The sequence below is a fragment of the Pongo abelii genome, chromosome 18 (assembly GCF_028885655.2).
Source record: "Pongo abelii isolate AG06213 chromosome 18, NHGRI_mPonAbe1-v2.0_pri, whole genome shotgun sequence".
Classification (NCBI taxonomy): Eukaryota; Metazoa; Chordata; class Mammalia; order Primates; family Hominidae; genus Pongo; species Pongo abelii.
In genome coordinates, this window is record NC_072003.2 from 85335843 (window position 1) to 85359356 (window position 23514).

Genomic DNA, 23514 nt, shown 5'->3' on the forward strand with positions numbered 1-23514 from the left:
CCAACTCCTGTTTTAAGGATTTGTTTTTTCAACCTATCCCTTAAACAACAGCAAAAAGATATGGAGACTTGGACTGGTCCTATGGAATAAAAACACTGGAGAATGTTTTTATTCCGAATGGGGGGCTGTTTGGGTTTCTGTGAGCTGACGGATGAGTGTGCGGAAGGGTGTGGAGGAGGTGGGGTCTTGTGCTGATTTCATCCTCCTGGATGCAGCTGGGGTGATTTGTACGAGGCCTCCCTGGTCAGGTCGGCCACACGTGGCTGGGGTGTGTGTCCTATTAAAGCACATCTCGCTGTGCTAGGCCCTCAGGAGACAGCAAGGACATGAGGGACCCAGGTTGGCAGTCACAGAGATGACTTCCAGCCTAGTGGGACATTCCCATCCATCAACACAACAAAACCCATCAGTTCCGTGAGGTGCAGGGCTGGCCAACCCAGGTGGAGAGAAGTTCCCCAGCATGCTTCATCCGCAAGGCCATGTCTGTTCTCTCCTCTGCCCTCTTACGAGCCCAGTGAGACTGGGCCTGTTCTTCATTTCTAGCTTACAGATGAGGAAACTGAGGCACAGGCTCATGCATGGCTGACAGCCATCTATGTCCCAGGAGGACAGCTTAGCCTGAGAGGCTTCGTGACCAGATCTCGCTGCCATCCTTGAGCTGGTGGGCTTGCTAACACCCCACGCAAAAGGTCAGCAGCTGGGTCCGTCGCTCACTGTCTTAGGCATCTTTGCCATGAGTCACACTAATGTCCGCACGCTGCAATTAGGGATTTTGTTTACAAGCAAGCTCTTCTGGATCCTGTGGATTCAGGGCCAAATGTGGAAAGTTGATATCGTCTGTTGTCTCCCCAGAGTTCAACGCTCTCGTGCGGACAGTCGACAAATCCTTCCTACTCAACTTCTTGCAGCAAGCTCGGGGAGAGGCGGGAGAGGGGAGTGTTTTCATTTGCAGAGGAGGAAATTTGGGAACAGGATGCTTCTGTAAGAACTCGGGTTTCTAGAGAATGCTGTGAAGGGGCCCTGGATGTGAACTGACTTTTGAGATGCTGACCCCACACTAGCCAGTTAGCTCTGGGCCCTGGAGGGAAGCTGGTGGGGGCGGGCTGATGGGACATCCTGAAAAACAAGCCATCTCCACTCTTGGTATTTTAAAAACGTTTTAAGAAGTTAAGGTATTTCAACAATTCCTTTCTGAGTGATTGCCACTTAGTTCATTAACTTTTGCAAAATCCCACTTTGGGAGGCCAAGACAGGTGGGTCACTTGAGGTCAGGAGTTCGAAACCAGCCTGGCCAACATGATGAAACTCTGTCTCTACTAAAACAAACAAACAAACAAAAAAACACAAAAATTAGCCAGGCGTGGTGGCAGGCACCTGTAATCCCAGCTACTTGGGAGGTTGAGACAAGAATCACTTGAACCCAGTGGGGTGGAGGTTGCAGTGAGCCAAGATCACACCACTGCACTCCAGCCTGGGTGATAGAGTGAGACTCAGAAAAAATGTGCAAAATCCATCTGGGACACAATATTTTTGCTTGTAATGTCCAGAAGGCTGGAGATGATGACCCCTGGGTCCAAGCATCCTCAGGATCCAGTGGGTCCTAGAAATCCTGGGAAAATCCTCCTGAAAAGGCTTCACCGGGCAGCCATCCATGCCTGCCACAGGGACACTTTCTCTCCATAAAGAAGCAACTGTGGGAATCAGGAAGAAATGACTCCTGTGCATGATTCAGACTCTCCATAATAGAAAGTTTTGCAACCCAATGACTCAGAAATGTTTAGAAATTCTAAAGAATAATCTATAATTAATGACTGTAATTGTAACAACCCAGTGGGCTGAGAGTGGGGGGTGGCAGTTTCTCAGTGGAAAATCTGGCTGCTTTTACTACAAATAGGAAGAGAATGACAAATGTCCTGGCCCCAGGGCACACCTGATCTCAGGCTTTCTCTTCAAGCACACCGTTCATTAACCTGTTAAAAGGCCTAGCTCATGGTAAGAAGCCCATTTAAACCAGCATTTCCCAAACTTATTTGACTTGATGTTTTGCCTTGCAGCGTGTCTGTGGATGAGAGGTGCCCACAAACGTTCAGTCTTTTATCACAATCCAACTGGAACATCTTAGGAGTTGAGAAGAGTGTGTAACATTATTTCTCTCCTATTTTCTTTGGGCTATCTTTCAGCCTGGGTGGAGTCTGCCAGGGATGGGGATGGCTTCAGTCTCCTCTTTTTATGTAACAAACTCTTCCTAAACTTAGTGGTATAAAAAACACTTTATTTTGTGGGTCAAAATTTAAACGGGGTACAGTGGTGTTGGCTTTTCTCTACTCTGCAATGTCTGGAATCTTAGCTGGGAACAGCTGAGAGTGACTCGAAGGTCTACAGATAGAACCACCTGGAAGCTTTTTCATTTACATGTCTGCTGCTTGGGCTGGAAGGAGGTGAGGCTGGGCACAGTTGGGGTACTGACGAGAATGTTGACTTGTGGCCTCTCTATGCAGCTTGGGCTTCCTCACAGTATGGCAGTGTCAGGGCAGTCCCATGGACACAGGGGAAGCTGAACAGCTGTTTGTGACCCAGCCATCACTCAGCTGGACAAACAAGTCCTCTTAGGTTCAAGAGGAATGGGCAGAAACACCAACTCTTGAGGAAGAAGTGTCCAGGAGTTTGTAGCCATGCTTTTAACCTGCCATGGGAGCCCCGAAGCCTCTCCTTTGCTGCAATCCCACCTGCCTTTTATTCCCCCGACCTCTCCTTGGGCATCCTGACTGCTTTCTGACCCTATTCCTTGAGTCCCAGGCAGATGGGCCTTTTCCCCACTTTGTCTTGGGAGTATGGCAGTGGACTCTGCCTACTTCATAATGGAGCCTTTTTCTTGCCCATTTTGATGACGTCTCAGAGCAGGACTCTGACATGTTACTGGGTTACAAAGACCCCTCCCTGCCAGGGCCAGCATGCAGCACAGGGTGCTTTTGAGTTCCGGTGAACTGGTTGCTCTGGCTGGAGCCTAGGGCGAAGTTTCCCCTTCACCGCCCATTCCTCATCCCTCAGGACACACAGGTCACATTTCCTCGCCTTCTCCTCCCCACCTCTAAGGCTTGGCCAAAGTTTCTTCGTAAGCAAGAAAGATAACGAAAGAGCCCGCCATGGGTTATGGTTTTTGTGGGGCCAGGAATGCCCAGTTTGAACCTCCAGTTCCACCACCTGTAGCCGAGTGAAAGAGGCTGGATTATTCAGACGCCCCCAAGCCTCAGTTTCCCCACTTGTTGTGAGGCTTGAATGCGCTAACACGTCAAGGCAACCCAGAAGAGCGCTTGGCAGAGACTTGCAGTTTATCAGTGGGAGCTGTCGTTATTGGAAAGTGGGTGGAGTCGGGTTTGGATTCCCCCAGGAGCAAAGACAGAAACAAAAGGATTCAAGGTAAGCGGCCTGTATGGGAGGTGATCTCAGAAGCGCTGGGAGGGGAAGGTGACCTGTGGCTCTCATGGCGACCCTGTTCTACTGGAGGCCTGGGGTCTCTGAGGAATGCTGAGGCCCAAGCCCTGCAGAGCCAGCCCCGGGTTGTTAATTATTTGGCACTTTCCTCTTGCCTTATGTGCAGGGGTGGGCTCAGGCGACTGAAGTCTCAGACACTGCTGCAGGTACTGGCAGGGCGAGTCACGGCTGCATAAACTGGAATGGGGCAGGCGGGGTGGGGCGGATAAGGGGTTGTGTTTGCTTCGGAGAGGGTTTGTCAGGACTTTGAAGGAAAATTTGTGTAGTGGCCGGAACCACAGATGACCCAGGGTTTGCGTTCCAGCTCAGGGATCATTAGCTGTGTGCGTCACTTAAACTTTCTGTTCCTCAGTTTCTTCATCTGTGAAAAGGGGCAATAATGTTACCTATTGGGAGGATTAAATGACGTAATAAGTATGGGGGGCTTAGAACAGTGCCTGGCACGTAGTACGTACTAAGAAAGTGGATTTGCACATATCATTAATGCCTCCCTCCTTTTCTTTCTTTATTGTTTATTATTACATAGTTATAAGTATAAATAATTACAATAATTTATGTCAACGAACTGTAGTGTCAACAATTAAATAACTATAGGTAATTATTTAATAATTAGTAATTATAAAATAATGTGATACTAAACTATAGAATTATATAGTTACAGAGTTGTTTGGCTATCTTTAATTATAAATGTAGTTATTTAATTTCACAAATAGTTATATGAATTATGGAAGTGAAGGTATGATGGTATAACTATACAATTATTAGATATCATAGTGGTATACATATTTATCATGCAGTTATTAAATAATTACAATGGAATGACTTATTTGCTCTCTGCGTTTGCGCAAGGGCAAGGATGGCCACGTCCCAGCTCTATCCAGCCCCTGGCCCAGTGCCTGGGCTTCGGTGGCACTCGGTTCACGCTTGCAGAGTGAGCGGCGGTGAGTGGATGCGGTGGGGTCGGGCTCTGGTGGTGAAGGTGGCCGTGAACAGGAGGGGCCACGAGAGCACACAGAGGTGAATGACACGGGGCTCCAGGAGGGGCAGGAAGGGCTACAGAAACAGCATCCCCAAAGCTGCCTGGCACGGAAGAGGTGCTGCAGAAATGGGACTTCCCTTCCCATCCTCTTCTCCTGATAAAAAACTGAAAACATAAGAGCGAGATCATGGGGCTTCTGTGAGGTTAAATGAACGAACAAAAGTCTTACAGCGGAAATCACTGAGAATCTCCCCTCCCCTGTCTTCCAAGGAGAACATGATTGTGAGTCTGCTCCTCCCTTCCTGGAGAGGTTGCTTCCTGCTGGGGAGAGGCTAAGTTAAACTCTAGGATCAAGAAAGGGAAGGAGGCAGAGGAAGGTGAGAAAGGTGAGAAGTTGCTCGAATGGAGCGTCCGGGCAGTACCGGGCTGGCCCGAAGGAGGTGCAGATGAGGGGAAAAGGCTGTTTACAGATCTGGTGGCTTCTCCGTGTGCATTCACCTCCTGGGTCTTAACTCGTGCAGATGGAGGGTCTGAGTTAATCTGAGGTTACATTTGTTTGCTCAGCTATGCTTTTTCAAGAGGCCATTCCTCTGAGACTGAGCCCCACGGCTCCTGGCTTTACATGAGTTACACATATCTTCTTCTCTTTTTTTCTAAATAATAAGGGCCAGAAGGAGTTAGAAACAAAAAGGAAACCTGAAAACAGAAATCTCTCAGAAGGGACTCTGGCTGTTTTTTTTCTGATTTTTAATTTTTTATTAACGCTCATCTTCCCGGAAGAGCCCTGGCTGTTTTCTTGACCAGCTTCTGGAGAGAAAAATCACAGTGCATTTGAGCAGCTCCAGATGTGATCTCCCCATTCAGCATTTCCCTTCCTGTAGCATCTGCGGAGCCTTCCTTCTGGCCTCTCTGCTCTCCGTGTCTGAAAGGAGACATTGAGCAATCCAGGCCAGTTCGAAATCCTGAGCCCAGAAATAAAGTGACTGTTGCTTTTGCGTCCTTGCACGTTTGCCCCGGCTCTCAGCAGAGGCAGAAGGTGATGTTTGGAGGAAGCAGATGGCCCGGTCTACTGTACATTTCAGAACATTTCAACTGCAAGGCTGGCTGGGGCTATTGCATCACTGAGCCCGATAGGGCTGCAGGGCAGAGGCAGGGACCCCTGTGGGTGGAACTGCTGGGTGGCAGGACGGGGTGGGGGAGCTGAGGGTGGTGTTTGGAGAGGAAGGGGAGAAGGGGGAGACAGTTTGGGGAATGTGCCTGAACTCCTACCCAGGTCCAGTGTGGGCTGATGCAAAGGGTGCACACAGGCTGAGAAGTCAGCTAGATCTGGGTTCCGATCCCGACTCCTTACTGATGAGTTGTGTCCTTGGAAAATGACTTCTTCTCTTTGAATTTCAGTATCCTTGACTATATACATGATGGATTCTTCCCACATCGCGTGGATGTTGTGGGGATTCATTGTCCTGACCTCCTGGGGTGTTTGTGAGGATTAAATGAAATCATGCATGTGACATGCTTGGACAAGAGCCCCACACACTATAAACCCTGGGTGCGTGTTCGCTGTTGGGAAGATTCTCATGACCATGATGAGGTGAGAACTCGGCATAGCCCTGGAGGAGGAGTGTTGGTTCTCAACAACTGTGGCTGTTTGGGGGTTGTTGGCTTGTACTCCCTCTTTGTAGAGGCCCCTCGCTTCTGACTCAGGGCTGCTCCCAGGTGCAGTTTCGGTAGCAAGGCATTCAATTGTGCACGCTGACTCAGGCGTGATGAAAGCCAGCTGGCCCTCTGGACCCTGGCCTTGGTCCTCAGCCCTCTTGGTTGTCCCCCCTGCCCTGGGATTGGTTGGCCCATGGGGAGGGGCTCTCTGCCTAAGGATGGTCTCCCCAGCTCAGTGACAGAGGGATGCTTAAGCCACGCCGCCACCTTCATTCAACTGCCAGCATACCTGAGTGTTTGAGTCAGCCTCTCCCTGTGCCCCGGTGACATGGGCAGCAATGTGGGGGGCTGCCCAGTGGGTGGGGAGTTGATCAGACGGAGCGAAGAGATTTTTCGAAGGCCCTCTTCACCGACGTAGCTTATGACAGTGCTGGAGCGCCTACCTGAGCAGACCACGCTCTAAGCTTGTTTTGCTGAACACCTTCCTATTGTCCCAGCATCCACCTGCTCTCCCAGGGAGACTGATCTCTTCCAGGGACCATAAGCAGCTTCCCCAACAGGTGCCCCAGCGGGAGACCAGAGGGAGGGAGGAGAGAGGTCAGAGTGCCTACTCCCCTGTTTTCTCCCTGAGTCTCCCTGAGTCAACGATGTTCCTCCTGAGGGACCGGCCCCCATACCACCCTCCTCCTGGGCTCCAGCAGCCATGCTGTCTCCTGGCCCCCCCTGGTCCCCTGCCTTTGGTGACAGCTCATCCTCGTTCCTGCTCTGTCTCCTTTGGTTCACTTAGACCAGGTGTCAGCAAATCTGGCTTGCAGACCAAATCTGGCCACGGAGCTGCGACGACAGAATTCAGCGACTGCAGCAGAGGCCGTGCGGCCCCCCAGGCCGAAAATATTCACTATCTGCCTCTTTCCAGCTTTCCAGAGAAAGTCTGTGACCTCTGTGTGAGACCCACCCACACCCATGAGATTAGTCCCTTTGCAAATCCTTTCCTTGAATTAACCTCTGTTGAGTGTGCCAGTGGCTGTCCGGGACCTACCTGGCACACATTCCATTATCCTGACGTGCTGTTAGCCTGGCAACATTCTCGTTCTCTCCATTTTGCAGATGGGGAAGCGGAGGCACAGAGAGGCTAAATAACTTTGATGAGATTAGGCACACGATCAGTAGGGGGAGGTCAGTTCCAGAGTCAAAGGCATGTGCCACCAGCACCCCATGGCACCTCCTGGCCTGAGCTGCTCTTACTCACTCTTGGGACGGTCATGCCAAGGAAGTCCCCTGTCCACAGCCAGGACGCCCTGGGTGGTGCTCGTGGCGGCAGGGCCAGCACTCGAATCAGTGTCCCTACTTTGCTTCTGTGCCCGGGTCCTCCTTGATTGACACACGACCTGTCGTCTATTCTGGTCTCTGAAGGGCCTTTGTGCTCCTCTTCTGTGCACAAGGCGCTGATTTTTACGGCCTGTCCTTTGCAGAGGAAGCTTCTCTCATGAATTTCTCAATTTTTGTGGCAAGGAGGGTCCCCAAAGCCTGGACATGTCAACAACACTCCTCTCTTTTCCAAACCTCTCCACGCATCGCCACCAGGAAGCGGGGCAGCAGGCTGAGGCTGGGACCCTCATTCTGCCCCTTATAATGTGAGCAAGGGAAAGTCCCAGAGCAGATCCCAGGGCACTACCAGGCCCTTCCCTCATCTGTAAAGGAGCTCCTTCCTCCCAGGGCCAGAGGAGGCGGCGTGTGGTGTTTAGCAGGTGTAATTATACATTTAACTACTGCCCTCACTAAGGATACTGTGCAGCTGTGTCCACCAGTGGGTGGTTCTCAACCAGGGGTGGTTTGGCCCTTGGGACATCTGGCCATGTCTGGAGACATTTTTGGTTGCCATGATGGAAAGCAGGTGCTACTGGCATCTAGTGGGTCAAGGCCAGGGACACCGCTCGACACCCCATAGTGTAAAGGATGGCCCTTGCCTGCCCAGCTAGAAGGATCCAACCCCAATGTCAGAAGTGCTGGGTTAGAGGAAGGCCGGAGTGGCCGTCTGTCTTTGTGGAGGGAGGGCCTGTGTCTGTCTCGCTCACTGTCACATCTCCAACACGTAGTGCGGGTTCCACAAGTGGTTCCTGACACATGGGCGTGTGCTCGCTGCCCACCGGAGCTGGCCAACACGGTTCCTACTTCTAAGGCAGACAGTGACTTGTGCTGGACCTGACGCGGGCTTCAGGGGCTCAGAGGATGGGGACGAGGGCTCCATAGAGTGGGGGATCAGCTCGTCCCTGATGGATGAGGATGCGGGTGACCACCTCGGGCTGGGGCTTGGAGACTGGGTTTGGGGTAGGTGGGAGATGGGGGTGTTCAGTGCCCCCAGGGTGGCAGATGGGGCTACTCTGTAGGTCTCCAGATGCTAATGGGGGCTTTTGCGCAGCCACTAGGAAAACAGTGATTCCAGACAGCTGTGCCTGCTCAGCCCGGGCAAGGCCACGAGACTCAGCCAAGGAGCAGCTTCACTCAGGGCAAGCCTGCTCTTCCGAAGGCCTGGGTGAAGGTGGGGACTTGGGCCTTTCTGAAACCTAAGGTCGTTCCTTCAAGGGTTCCTTTCATTTCCTGATTCTGATGTCAGCTGAGATCCTTTCTCTTCCTCTAAGGCAGGAAAACCTGTAGGGCCTAGAGGTCAACAGCAACTGCCCTCTGGGATGGCTGTCCCCTGCCCCAGCCTGGAGCGGGAAGGGCAACAGCACCAGAAGGTGGGAGGCAGGCAGTGGGTGTGTGTGGGGGGGGCTCTGCCCGCCTTTGCTGTGTCTGTGCTGTTTCAGGCAAGTCCCTTCACCTCCCTGAGCCTCAGTTTCCTCACCTGGCAAATGGGGTGGGAAGAAGCAATGTGGTGTTTTCTTGCTAAAGGGCCTCAGCTGCTGCAGAATGGGGCTGGAGAAAACACCTCCTCCCCATCTTCCGCTTGGCGGGGCTGGCGCCTAATGTGCCTAACTTCTCCCCCACAGAGAGGAGATGCTGGTGGGAAGGCAGCCTGACCCTGCTGATATCAGCCCAGTCTTGACTTCTAGGGTAAGCACCTCTGCTTTTCTCTACACTTTTACTGCCAACTAGTCCCTAAACATGTGCCTGTTATCTTGAGTGTTATATCAACAGGAGTAGAGAGTACACGCTCCTTTGTGTCTGATTTCTTTTGCTCAGCCCTAGGCGGGGAGAGACCCCAACTGCTGCGTGTAGCTGGAGTCGCTCCTTCACTGTCACTGCTGCATTTTGTTGTGTGACTGTGCCATGACTGACCCACTCTTCCATGGAGGGGCACCTGCTTGGTTTCCAGATTTTGGCTGTCACTGTGGGACCTGCAGTGAGTGGTCGTGCACAGGTGTACCTATTTCAGAGAGGGCTTTCTGAGTCACAGGTGCAGGCACATTCAGCGTGACGACCTGCTGACCTGCTGACAACCTGGGTTTCGTAGAAGGGTCATCCTCTTACGGAGACTCTTAGAGAGTTTAAGGAAACAACCTGTGACTATGTGACCTTTCATGGCACGAAGGACATTACAGATGTGACCCTGAGTTGGGGAGAGTAGCCTAGATTATCCAGGTTGGCCCTATCAATTGAGAGGGCCAGTCTCCCACGGGGCGCCCTAGTGCACATGGTCACAGGCAGCACGAGGGTTTCCGTGGCTCCGTATCCTCACTAACACTCGGTGCTTTCAGTCGTTTATGTTTTAGCCATCCTGGTGGGTGTAGCGGTGCTCATTGTGGTTTAAATTTGCGCTTTTCCGATGACTGGTGGGGTTGGACTCCTTGTCTGTTTCTTGGTGAAGTGCCGCTTTAGGCTGTCCAGCTTCTCCACTGCATTTCATCTTTCCCTGGTGGGCACACGGGTGTTCTCGGGGATTGGGAAGGGAGCCCACACCGTGCTGCAGAGCTGGCATCTGCTCGAGTGGCTGCTGCCTGCAGCTAAGTATTTTGAATATCCGCCTGCCTACTCTGTGTGGGTCCTTTTGGTAAATAGAAGCTATGGTGGAAACCAGGAGAAGGTCTAAGTCTCAGACATGACAGCGTGTCCCACATGGGACTCCAAGGGATTCCACGAGGGAGCCTGGCCATCACTCAGCCTGGTGCTGATTCCCTCTGCTCCCCCGGGTCTTCCTGGCAGTTTCTAACACCAGCCCCAGGCTCCTTACCACATAGGCCCATCCCTGCCCAGCCTGGACCGAGGTTCCTGCCGTCCCCTCCTAATCCAGCTGCAGTCACGGTTAACTGCATCTGTGCTCCCTAGATGAGGGAGCCTTGTTTAGGGGGCTGGGCAGTGCTGATCCCAGAGCCGTACTCTTCCCAGAGTGAATGCATCACAGAAACATGATATTTAAACTTGGCCTTGAGGTTAAAAAAAAAAAAAAAAAAAAAGAGGAGAGTGTCAGATGGGGAAGGCAAGCATGACCTCCGAGGCCCACGGGGCATGCTGTGTCTGGGAGGCGGCTGTGCTGTGCAGGCATGGTGAGGAGTGTGATGGTGAGGTCGGGTACGAGCCATGGTGGGGAATGGCCTTGAATGCCGGATTGTGTGTTAGGTTTATTCTTCGGTAATGGGACGCCATCAGAGGTGTAAGACATGAGAGGGCACCAGGCTGACATGGGTGAACTTAGGCTCTGACACTTTCTAGTGAGCTGAGCATGTATGGGTCACCTGGCTTTCCGGAGCCTCAGTTTCCTCATTTGCAAAACAGGGATGATGGTGGTAGTTTCCGTGGCTCCACGTGCTTGCGTGGGACTCTTGGGTGAGTGCCTGCACCTGACTTGCATGTGGCTCTCAATGAATTCTCAATAAATCCTATGACTACCTCAGAGCAGGGGCTAGAGGGCCAGGGGTGTGTTCTGGAGATGTCTGGGCGGTGTGTGGCTGAAGGGCAAGAGAAAGGAGAGACCGGGGCTGGGAACCCATATGGGAACGCTGAGTTTCCAGGCCACCCGCTAAAGGGTCAGGGAACCCAGGCTCAGAGCTGGGATGTGGGGCCCACAGCGGGTGCTCCTGCATTTGCCCTCCCCAGCTCACGGTCTAGGAAAAGGAAACAGGGGAGTGCTCCTTATCCAATCTCAGGGCCACAGAGGGATTTGGATGGAGGGCAGATAGGGTTTGATCCAGGACTCAAAGAACTGAGAGGAGCTAAGATGACAGGGAGGGAGTGGGCATGACGGAGTGAGAAGGACCAAGGTCAGAGAGCACGTGGTGTGAGGGGACTGGTGAGGGGTGGAGGACGCCGTGCCGGGAGGGCGGTGAGAAACAGGCTGGGCCACTACGGTGACGAGCTTGGTCTTTCCTTCCTGGACTTTGTCTTAATTCAGCAACTCAGATGGCATCGCAAAGCTCACCGGTGGCACCGCAGGAAGCTCCGCGCCACTTGGCAATCATGAATAGAGCTGCTGTAAACATCTGTGTGCAGGTTTTAGTGTGGACATACGCTTTCGACTCATTCGGGTAACACTGGGAGCACGGTTGCTGGATCGAATGGGAAGAGTGTGTTTAGTTTTGCAAGAAACTGACGGGCTGTCTTTTAAAGTGGTGGTGCCAGCTTGCATTCTCATCCAGGAGCAATGGATGACAGCTCCTGTTGCTAAGAAGCTTTACGTTCAACCCTTGGATCTGTTTTGATTCAGCCAGGTGAGGCCATTCTTACCTCTGATACCAGGGTGGCAGGATATTGATGTGGCCGAGAGCTCGCGCTTTGCTGCCATGTGAACGTGAACTAGTCATTTGGCGCGCCCACCCCAAGCCTCGTTTTCCCATCTGTGGACAGAACATGAGGATAGGATTTAACTTGTGGGGATGCTGGTAGAACACATGGGTCATGGAGCGGCAGCCGGGGGAGAGGAAGCCCTGGATAGACATTAGCCACCACTGTAACTGATAGTGGGTTTTGTAGAAGGGTCATCCTATTACACAGACTCTTAGAGAGTTCAAGGAAACAACCTGTGACTATGTGACCTTTCATGGCATGAAGGATGTTACAGATGTGATCCTGAGTTGGGGATAGTAGCCTAGATTATCCAGGTTGGCCCTGTCAATCGAGAAAAATGACAAGTGTCCGTCACTTTAGGTTTCTTTGACAAAGTTAAGGACGCGCGTCCGTGACACAGCCTCAGGAAGTCCTGATGACATGTGCCCAAGGTAGTCGGGGCACAGCCTGGTTTTATACATTTTAGGGAGACATGAGACATCAATCAATACATGTAAGAAGTACACTGGTTCCGTCCAGAAAGACGGGGAGAACTCCAAGCAGGAAAGGGGTTTCCAGGTCACAGGTAGGTGAGACAACCGGTTGCATTCTTTTGAGTTTCTGATAAGTGAGGCAATCAGAATATGCATCTATCTCAGTGAGCAGAGGGATGAGTTTGAATAGAATGGGAGGGAGATTTGCCCTGAGCAGTTCCCAGCTTGAAGGGACCCAAGAGATTTTCCTTTCACAGTCCCACCTCATGGCAGGAGTCCTTGTGAGAGGGAGGCAGGAGGCTCAGGGTCAGCAAGGAAGTGGTTGATGCTGGCGGAGGTCAGGGCAACGCGACTGCTGGCTTTGAAGATGGCCATGAGCCAGGGACTGCTGGTGGCCTCTAAAGGCTGGAGAAGCGAGGAAACAGATTCTCCCCTAAAGCCTCCAGAAAGGAACCGTTCTGCCCACACTTTGACTTCTCAAAACTGTAAGAGAATGAATGTGTGTTGTTTCAAGCCACTAAATTTGTGGTCATTTGTTACAGCCGCCGTAGGAATCTCACACAGAACCTCAGTGAGCAGGTGAGAAAACTGAGGCCCAGAGTGTGGGTGCCCGGAGCCCAAGGCTCCACTGAGGACATGTGCCACCCCCGCATCCCCTGAATCTCCTTCTTCTCACCTGCTTCTCTTTTGTCCTTTTCGTCAGTCCAGAGCACCGACTTTCTCAAAGGGGAGCTGTACTCTGCCCCAAACACTTTGGGGACCCTGGGGTGAAAACCCCAAGGCTGAAAATAGCTCTGCACCTTGCTTGGTTACGTTTCTGCTTCTCCCCCTCCGTGAGGTCGATGGCTCACAAAGCCACTTCCTCCTGACTCGCTTCTGCCACCCTCGTCTTGCCTGGCATCTGCCTTCCTCCCGTGGCTGCCTCATGGGTTCTCTCTCTGTTATCCCAAGCTCTCAGCCATCCTGAGGTTGTCCTTGAGGTCTCTTTCCTTGGAAAAATTCCCAACACGTTCCCAGGCTGGGCAGCGGTTAGGGATTTCTGGGGTAGACGTTTTTTGTCTTTCTTTTTTTTCTTTTCACTATTATGATCTTCCTCGTTTTGAGGTTAAAGTCGGCGTTTCCTTTCTCTGGGTGTGAGAATCGACCATGATGCTGTCACAGCCAAGACGATGTTTCCTCTCAAACCACGGTGAGCACAGAGGTTTCACAAGAAGTTTTCCTTCCCGTCCATCATGTTCTTGGGCTTGAACGAAAGGTTATTTGTAGTTGGAAAGTCTGAACGACATCATCAGACACATTGTCTTAGATTGTGTGGGAAGAAAAGAATCAGTTTAAACAAGGCTTACAATTTCGGTTGCATTTCAAATGGGATTGCTTTAAAAATGCCAAGCACATAAGAAGAGCCTGTGCCTAGAAACTCAAACAGAGTGGATGCTGACCGCATGTCCAGTCCACTCCCGGGGCACAGAGCAGGCACTCGAGCAATGGTTGTCGAATGAACAACCAAATGGGTGAATGCGTGAGTGGGTGAGCAACACATTCTGAAGTGACTGGAATGTTCTGGAACTGATCACCATCTTCTGCTAATGCTGACTCGTGTTCTGACTTTGAATCGTTCATCAGGTGAGAGCTAACTACATTGAGGGGCTCCTGGTGATCGTAACTCTTGCTGAATGGGGACCAAGAGGCACTTCAGTGTAATTAGTTCCAGTTCCATGACCCAAACAGGCCTGAGCGGCAGCACGTTTCCAACACAGGGCCTGCTCCAGGTCTTGAAGAAATAGACACAGGCACCACTAGCGCTTTGGCTCATGGATTATGCCAGGGATCAAAAGGCTCTGTGGAGGATCTGGTGTACAGGGAAGATAAATGTGTTTATTCTGTCTCATGCCCCTTCTTGAGCCAATCACTGTCAAGGGGGATGGGGGACCTTAGAGAGTGATGGGGATTCATACCTGGGTGTGAGGATGGGGACTCCTCCCCTCAAGTCTATAGAGGAGGACTGGACATCTGCACAAAATCAGGGTTCTGTGAACAAGAAAGAAAGGGGGAATGTCCTAGTGACAACTGAGCATCTTCCTAATTAGGATGGCAACTCAAGGTTGTTGAGAACCTGTGAACATACCATGCCACCTAACCCTCCCAACATCTTGCAAGAGCATCGTTCCCACTGTCTAGATAAAGAAACTGAGGTCAGGTACAGTGGCTCAATGCCTGTAATCCCAGCACTTTGGGAGGCCAAGGTGGGCGGATCACTTGAGCCCAGGAGTTCAAGACCAGCCTGGGCAACCTAGGGAGTCCTCATCTTCACAAAAAAATTAAAAAAAAATTAGCCAGGCGTGGTGGTGTGCACCTGTAGTTCCAGCTACTTGGGAGGCTGAGGCAGGAGGATTGCTTGAGCCCTGGAGTTTGAGGCTGCAGTGAGCTGTGACTGTACCACTGCACTCCAGCCTGGATGATAGAGGGAGACCCTGTCTCAAAAAAAAAAAAAAGGAAGAAAGAAAGAAACGGAGACTCAGGGACCAGGCTCAGGTGGCAGTCCAGGATTCTCATAGAACTTGGCCACTGATGGGAACAGTGTTGCTTCACCTTCGACGAGCATTCTCCCTTTTTTCCTTGCTCATAGAGTCCTAATCTTGTTCAGCTATCGAGTCCTCCTCTGTATGGTTCAGTGGGAGGGGTCCCCATCCACACTACCAGCTATGAATCTTTATCCCTCTCTAAGGTCCTTCACCCTCTCGACAGTGATTGGCTCAGGAAACAGCATGGGACTGAATAATGGCCAATGAGCTGATAGGAAAAAGACCTGCTGGGGCTTCCAGGAAGGTCCCTCCTTCTTTGCCATGTGGCGTGTCCAGAGGATGGGATGGAAATGGGGCCACCATCTTGCTGCCAGCCAAGGATGGCACTGACATGTGGAGATGGGAGTGGCAGAGCCTGAAGTGCCAGCCCCAGGCTGCCTTGATTTAGGACTCTCTGTGAGGCAGATCTTCCCTTGAGTTGGAGTCAAGGAACCTGACTCTGCTCCTTGCAGCCTGAGGCATCCTGAGGGACATTATCGGACTTCTCTTTCTCACCTGTTTCCCACCCCTTTCCTTGCCAAATAGAAAATCTTGAGGACTCTGGAGCCTTCTGTTCCCGCCCTGGCCCCATCATTTACAGAAATGGCCCCACCCCTCTGGGCCTCCTCTTGTTCAGCTGTAAAATGGGACTCTCCTGCCTTGCCCACTTGGCTGTGTTGCTGGAGTGAAAAAGAGGTATCACATGCAAAGTAAGGCACTTTCAGAATGCCACTGGGCTAGAAAGAGTGAGAGAGGGTGAGCCACCTTTCCTATCATGCCATTTCTGGTATTTCCACAGAACCCAGCACCCCACAGAGAATGGCACCTTGATGGATGGGCAGTGCTGTTTGCTCTTGGGTGTCTTCCTAATTCTCCTTTGACTGGTCTGTGTAGTTTTTGTGCTAGTTAATTGTATTTGGTGATGATAATACCAAATTAATCCCTTAATCCTCCTGGGGAGAGGGATGATCAGAGCCGGCGGGCCATTTGCAGAACATTCCTTTGATGACAGCATTGCAGGGCCTTGCATGCATTGTCCCAGCCCTGAATCAGTTAGAGGTGTTTGTTGTAAACAGCAAATGCCAACTGTGGTTAAGGTGCATGGGACCTCATAGAAGGATGTTGGGTGGGTGGACAACAGGTCCTGCTCCCTTGCTTCTTGGGTACTGGTTACAGAGTTGACGCCAGGTGTGGGGGTACCTGGGGAACCTCAGTCATGTGGCTGCACTCTAGCTGCAAAGGAGGCTGGGAACATGAGTGTCTGGCATGTCCTACTCCTTTCTCCTGGGAGGGGAAATCCTGTAAACAGCAGAGGGGCTCTGAGGCTGGGGTGCCCACATTAGTGACAAATATCCACTACAGCGTAGCGATGGACACTGACTGAGTAAATGAAAGTGGCCCATAATTCACCCCTGAGATATCTTTGTTCAGTTGTTTTGATGGCCTATCCAGTGTCTGAGAGTGTACGGGTCGGAAGGGGACTGAGAGCAAGGGCTTTCAGCATTTTTCTCTTGGTAACCTGCTTTTAAACACTGAAATTTGTGGCCAATCATCTGAAAGATTAAAAGCCTGAAAATAACAGCAGATAAATTGGTGAGAAGAGCGTTGAGTGATGACTACAGTTTAACAGTCTCTCCCTATGTCCAAAAAAATGCTTAGAGCCCTTGTCACCTTTCATCCCTGTCACTGGCTGAGCAGATGTCTCTGGCCCTCGCTGTAGGCTCTTGCACACTCATTGTATTGACCTCCCATAGCTGCTGTAATAAATGAGCACAAATTTATGAATAATACAAATTTAGTCTCTTTCACCACTGGAGGCCAGAAGTGCAATGGCAGTCCTAGTGGGCTCAGATCAAGATGTGGGCTTTGTTCTTCCTGGAGGCTCTGGGGGAGAATCTGTTTCCTTGCTTCTTCCACCTCCTACAAGCAACCTTCACTCCTTGGCTTGTGGGCCCTCCCTCTACTTTCAAAGCCAGCGATGCCAGGTGAGTCCCTCCCACATCCCACCTCTCTGACTCTCTTCTGCCTCTTCTTCACTTGTAAGGACCCTGTCATGACAGTGGGTCCACCCAGATAATCCAGGATAAACTCGCTCTTTTAAGATCAGCTGATGAGCAACCTTGATTCCATCTGCAACCTTAATTCCCCCCTGCTGTGTAACCTAACCTGTCTATAAGTTCCAGGGTTAGGACATGGAGGTCTTGAGGATGGGACACCATTATTCTGCCTGCCACACTCCACAAGGCAAATCTTTCCCAAGTTCTAGGACCTACAGCATCTTTCCTTCCATCCTGTGTCTTGTAGCTACCTATGCTTTGTTCCACTACAGAACGTTCAGCTCAGTGTTTTGTGTTATAATACTTGGTTAATTATTTAACAATTCCACGGATGTTTGCTAGCCACCCACATGCCAAGCCTGGGTCCACATCAATGAGTAAAACATGGAGTTTCTGTCCAGCCCTGCTCCCTGTCTCCTGGGTAACAGTGACCATCTTTGGAACACTGTCTGGATCATCTCCTTTAGTTGCAGACAGTGCTGTGAGGTCATCATTATTGTCATTCTCATTTTACAGATGAGAAAGCAGAGGCACAGAGACGTTAAGCAGCTTGCTACTCACCAGCATAGTCCAAGTCCAGGGCTCCTGCGCGTAACCATCATTCCTCAACACTACACTCACTGCAGAACTTATTGCTCTTACAGGACAACATTGACCTTGACGTTGGTCAAGATTCGGCAGCCCTCCACCAAAGGGCAGCTGTGGGTTAGCCTGACACACTGCTCTGTTTCGGGAGGACAGCTCTCAGCAACCAGTCCTGGCCTCTGTCTATGGAGATTGGACACTGGAGTCCAGAAGGTCGCTAAGCTAAAGGACACATAGCTTGAGCTAGAATCCAGGTGTCCAGAATCTGGTAGCTTTTTCCTTCTGGAGCTGTGGAATCTTGTGGTTGACGGTGACCTCAGCGCATCATGCTCAGTTTTCCCACCCAGAGTAGGAACCCCAGCCACAGCACTGTTGGCTCATGGTCACTCAGCATCCTTAAGTGCCCAGTGCAGCTTAACTCAGGCTGGTTGTGGACCCAGCCCAGAGCGACTGCAGCACCACAGCCCTTCCTACTATGGCCGCACCACCCATGTCCACAGTGAAGCTCGGCCACTTGCCCCTGGCCACCCATTAGGGAGCTTCAAAAAAGATCAGCGCCTGCACCAACCCAGGCTGGAATTTGAATCTCTAGAGATGAGGCTTGAGTACCTGATTTTTTTTTTTTGAGACGGAGTCTTGCTCTGCCACCCAAGCTGGAGTGCTGTGGCGCAATCTCAGCTCACTGCAAGCTCCACCTCCCGGGTTCACGCTATTCTCTTACCTCAGCCTCCTGAGTAGCTGGGATTACAGGCGCCCACCACCACACCCAGCTAATTTTTTTTTGTATTTTTAGTAGAAGCGGGGTTTCACTGTATTAGCCAGGATGGTCTCGATCTCCTGACCTTGTGATCCATCCGCCGCGGCCTCCCAAAGTGCTGGGATTACAGGCGGAGCCACTGCGCCCGGCCGGGTATCTGAATTTTTTAAAGCATATAGACTTTGATTTTTAGCACTGTTTTACAGAAAAATTGAGAAAATAATACAAATGGTTCCCATCTACCTGCCTTCAGTTTCCCCTGTTACTAACATCTTACATTAGCATGGTGCATTCGTTCTAATTAATTAACCAATAATGATACCTGATCATTAACTGAAATGCACACTTAATTCCAATTTCCTCAGATTTCCCCTCGTGGCTGTTTCTGTCCCATGATCCCATCCAGGATTTCACGTGACAGTCATTGGGTTTCCGAGGGCTCCTCTTGGCTGACAGTTTCTGGGACTTTGCCTGTGTGTGATGACGCTGACAGTTTTGAGGATTGCTCAGATAGAATATTTTGCAGAAGACCCTCAGTTTGGGCTTTTCTGATGTTTTTCTCATGGTTAAACTGGGGTTATCAGTTTTTGGGGGACGATCTCAGATGAAAGTGCTGTTCTCATCACTTCCTATCCATGGTCCACGCTGTCCGTGTGACTTACCACGGTGGACGTTGACCTTGGCCACCTGGCTGGCGGTTGGGTTCTCCACTGGAAGTTTACTCTCTTCCCCCTTCCCATACTGCACTCTGGAAGAAAACCAAAGCCCAGACTCACTAAAGCCATTAAAGGACTTTCCTGAGGTAACAGAGCCAAGGAATAGTGAGTGGCTCAGGCCCTGGCCTCTCTCCCTTGGGAAACTGTGCTCTGCGGACCATCTGGTCTACCCAGGAGAGAAACTGTGCTCTGCAGACCATCTGGTCTACCCAGGAGAGAAGCAGCTGAGGCAGCCTCTGTGGCCCTTCAAGCCCTGGTCTTCAGGGAGTTTTGACACAACCAAGATGCCCTTCATCTAGCAGCTATGCAAGACGTTCGCTAGAAAGTGGACATCTTTTCAAAAGCCAAGGAGCGTGGGTTTTGTGCTCTGTAAAGGTCTGCGTGGGCTGGCCCTGCTCATCCACCCCAACCCCTGAGCCCTGGCTCTCTCCTGTTTCCTCTTGCTCTCCTGGCTCCAGGCACACTGGCTTTCTTCCACTTTCTCCAGCATGTCATGTCCGCTTCCATCTACCCCGGGGCCTTTGCACATGCCATTTCCTCTGCCTGGAATCCACTCTCTTTCCTCCTGTACTGGCTAACTCCTGCTTCCTTCAGAGTCTACCTGAAGTAGGGTCTACCACTTTAGGAAAACCTTTCCTGACCACCCTCGAGATTAGGGCTGCCCCCATTGCACACGCACAGGGCTCGCCACCTCAGCACGCATACGCTCCTGTGTGGGAGCTTTTCTTTCTGTTTTTTTTGAGATGGAGTCTCGCTCTGTCACCCAGGCTGGAGTACAGTGGCGCAATCTCGGCTCACTGCAACCTCTGCCCCCTGGGTTCAATCAATTATTCTGCCTCAGCCTCCCGAGTAGCTGGGACTACAGGCGTGTGCCTCCACACCAGGCTAATTTTTATATTTTTAGTAGAGACGGAGTTTCACCATATTGGCCAGGCTGGTCTCAAACTCCTGACCTCATGATCCGCCCACCTCAGCCTCCCAAAGTGCTGGGATTACAAGCATGAGCCACCGCACCTGGCAGGAGCTTTTCTTTTATTCTTTTTATTTTTTTAGAGACAGGGTGTTTCTGTGTCACTCAGGCTGGAGTGCGGTGGTGATCACAGCTCACTGCAGGCTCAAACTCCTGGCCTCAAGCAATCCTCCTGCCGCAGCTTCCCAAGTAGCTGAGACTACAGGTATGCACCACCATGCCATTTTTTTTTTGTTTGTTATGTTTGTAGAGATGGGATCTCACATTGCCCAGGCTGGTCTTGAACTCCTGGCCTCAAGTGATTCTCCCACCATGGCCTCCCAAACTGCCAGGATTGCTGGTGTGAGCCACGCCTGAACAAGTTTTTCTTTTTAATTAGCATGTTTCCTCTATAAGGCAATAATTTCAAGAAGGACTAGACTGTGTCTGTCTGTGTTTACTGCTGTATCCCTAGAGCCTGTGTCTTAGAGCATCTGGAACATAGGAAGTGCTCAGCTCAGCAGATGTCTGTTGAGTAAAATGAGTGAATAAGGAAGACTTGGACATTAGTTGCCTGGACACTATGGAAGGACAATCCTCACCATTAGAATTCATATTATCTTGTCTTTTAATTTTTTCCATTTTTCCTTCCCTTAGGGGGCATTTAGGAGTACATTTCAATGGGAATGAAATGAAATTTTTAAATCAATTAATTTGGGATTTTTAATCTTATACCCATGTCTTAGCCGCATCGATCTGGGTTTTATCAAGCCAGAGTGACAGTTAAATTAGAAGGGCCTGACCTTTGTTGATTTTGAAGCTCCATGACTCAGAATCACAGTGTCTCAGAGACCACATATGGTCCATGGCTCTTCTTTAGGCAGAACAGTTAGTGCGTCAGTTCTCTATTGCTGCAAAACTAACTGCCCCAAGCTCAGTGGCATAAATGACAACCACTTTATTCTATCTCATAACTTTGTGGTCAGCCGTTTAGGCAGGGCTCAGCTGGCTGTTTGTTCTGCTTCCCTGGCATTGACTGGGGTCCCTCAGTGGGACTCAGCTGGTTGATGGCCTGCTCTGGATGGAACAAGGTGGCTTCACTGATGGGGATGATAGGAGGGCTGTCAGCTCTCTGTCTCCACATTGCCTTGGGTCTCTCCATGTGGTCTCTCCAGCAGCATAAACGGACTTCTTCCACGGTGACTCAGGACACCAAGAGAACATGTTCTAGGAGGCAGGAAGAAGCAGCTGGCAGATTCTTAAGTCTCATGCCTAGAAATGGACACAGCATCACTTCTACCTATGCTGCTGGTCAAAGCAGGCACAGAGCCCCACCTTTAAAGGGCTGAGTGTCAGAGAACTTGTGGCCAACATTAATCCACCACAACTGGTCATTCGTGGGCTTGAATTCTTGAAGGATGGGGGAGCTCTATTGTACACAGAGCTGCTTTTTCCATTGTAGAGAGACTTGAATGGTGAAAAGTTGATCTTTTCTGTGGAGTGGTTTCCTGTCTCCCTATTAGTCCACAAATTTGTCTGGGTCTGAACAGCTATTTGGAGTCTGGCCTCCCCCGAGAACTCTGTTGGAAAACTACACTCTCTTTCTTGGGTTGAATGCAGGGCCCCTGTGCTGTTAGGTTGTACACTTTAGCTCCACTTTGTGGGCTACTGGGATCAGCAGGTCCATCCTGTGGGTGAGCCCTGGCCAAAGGTCCCCGGCCACTAAGGGCAGAGCCAGGACTCAAAGGTGGCTGTGAGTCTGTGTGAGTCCCACAATTGCAATGATAAGCATTTGGCTGTGTTTCCTCTCACAATGGTTCTGTTAGCTGTCAAGTGATATGGTTTTCAGAAACAAAGTTCACCCACTCACTCACTCACTCATATTCATTCACCCACCCACCCATTCATCATCCATCCATCCACCTACTCAACCATCCATCCACTCATCTACCCATTCATCACCTCCCCACCTCCTCATGCATCCTCCATCCATGTATGGAGCCAAGCACCTACAGGCTCAGGGCACAAGGTCAAAGGAACCCACTGTCTTGGTGACCCCTCACGATTCTCGCCCATCTCCCATTTGGAGCCTCTGGTCTTTAGGAATTTGCTGTCCCTCTCCTGATCTCTATGTGTGCTGGGGGCAGATGATGGCTCAAGGCTGGATCCTCACATTTGCATTTTCTACCCTTTTGGTCTCAGTGTTGCAGTGGAAACTTTTCTGGAAGTCTTAAAAAAACTGAAGAAAAAAACCATACAGGAAATTGTGTCTTGTGTTCTTTGTAGCGAATCTTGTGCTAATTTTGAACCCAGCTTTATTTTTCTTTATTTTTTAACACCAAATCTTGAGTGTGAAGATAGAAGCTTCCTCCAGTGAAGCAGCAGCCCCGGCACTGGGCCTGCAGTGGAGAACGGGAATGAGAGAACCCCCTGGAGTGGGCTGGAGAGGATGCAGTGCACGGAGAGCACCTGGGGCAGGGCCGGCGCCCACGGCATAAGACGTGCTGCTGCTCCTCTCCCGCGGGGCCCATGGAGATGGCTGGAAGCAGCCCAACGTCAGGGCAGGTGAATGGCATGAGCACGCATGCTGGGCATAGCCGGGTACAACTATGAGGAGGCATGAACAGCTATAAGTGCCGCTTGGTGACAGGTGGCCTAGCTGGAATCCCGGCTCTGCCAGCCACAAGCTGTGGGACTGTGGGCCAGTGGCCCCATCTCTCTGTGCCCCACCTTATTCACCTGTACAACAGGATGATACTGACAGTACCTGTGTCTCGGCTGTTATGAAGGTGAAAGGAACACATCCAAGGGCTGTTCCCAGAGGCCGTGAATTCTTTGGTACTTTTGGCTTCTGCCCAGGCAGCAAAGGAGTTGCAGGTAGCCACAGAAGGCTGCCAGGTGAGAACAGGCAGGGTATCCAGCTGGCACTGGGTGGGTGTGTGGGGGGGTGCATACGCATGGGGAGGATGGGTGGCCAGCAGGAACAGAGATAGCACCCCCAAGGCCAAGAGTGCCCGTGCGTGCTCAGATGTGTTGGTGGCATCGCCAAGAGGGAATTTCAGGTCACTTTCTGCCATCTCCTTGGGCTGTGCAGGTCTGTCCTGGGTCTTCTCATGGGACCACATCTACTCCCACGATGTAGCCGCCACCCTTGGCTGCCAACTTCCAAGTCCATGTCTTTAGCACCAGTACAATGGATTCTCGAACCATCTGAGGAATAACCTCTGAATTGCTCTGCCCAGACAGCCTGCAGGCACCTCACGCTCAAATCGTCTTAACCCAAATTCATCCTTGCAACCCTCTCCCCTCACCCCAAAGCTCCTCCTCCTCCTGGCTCCTAGATCTCGGGTGAGGACAGCTATGAAGTTAGGAACCCACGTGCTGCCTGGCTGCCCTGCTCCCTCCGGGCCACCACCATCTCTCACCTGGGTTATTGCCATAGAGGGGTAACTGGTTTCCCTGCAAACATTCGGCCACCCTTCCTGTCTGCTTCCTACACCTCTGGCAGAGCTATCTTCAGCCACGCGGGGAGATCACATCACAGCCCCCAACTTAATGTTCTCTAATC